The sequence below is a fragment of the Brassica oleracea genome, chromosome C2 (genome assembly GCF_000695525.1).
Source record: "Brassica oleracea var. oleracea cultivar TO1000 chromosome C2, BOL, whole genome shotgun sequence".
Lineage (NCBI taxonomy): Eukaryota > Viridiplantae > Streptophyta > Magnoliopsida > Brassicales > Brassicaceae > Brassica > Brassica oleracea.
In genome coordinates, this window is record NC_027749.1 from 32,539,096 (window position 1) to 32,539,453 (window position 358).

At 46.4% G+C, this 358-nt stretch overlaps 1 pseudogene; it reads left to right on the plus strand.

Moving 5' to 3' along the window:
* LOC106324033 overlaps positions 1-358 on the plus strand; it is a 2,935-nt pseudogene that overhangs the window by 1,344 nt on the left and 1,233 nt on the right.

A 358-nucleotide genomic window follows, 5' to 3' on the forward strand; every position in this document is an offset into this window, starting at 1 on the left:
ATCTCTCACCTTTGCCTTAAGAATTTCTGTGTGAAATTGCTTGCTTGAAGAGTGGGTCCTTAGTGTTCCGGGTGAATATGTAGGGACCTTAGTCATGGGTGGAGTGGCAACCCATGTTCTGTTTGATTCTGGTGCATCTCACTGCTTTGTGCAACCCGAGATGATTGGAGTTGGGGAATTTCATAAAGAACCAGAAGAAGAAGTAAGAGTGGTTCGGGTAGCTGGTGGTCAGATCATGTACACTTCAGGGAAAATCCGAAACGTCTCTGTGATGATCGGAGGAGTGAACATGACAGCCGACTTGGTCGTTTTCCCAGTGAACTCATACGATGTGATCCTTGGAATGGATTGGCTGAGA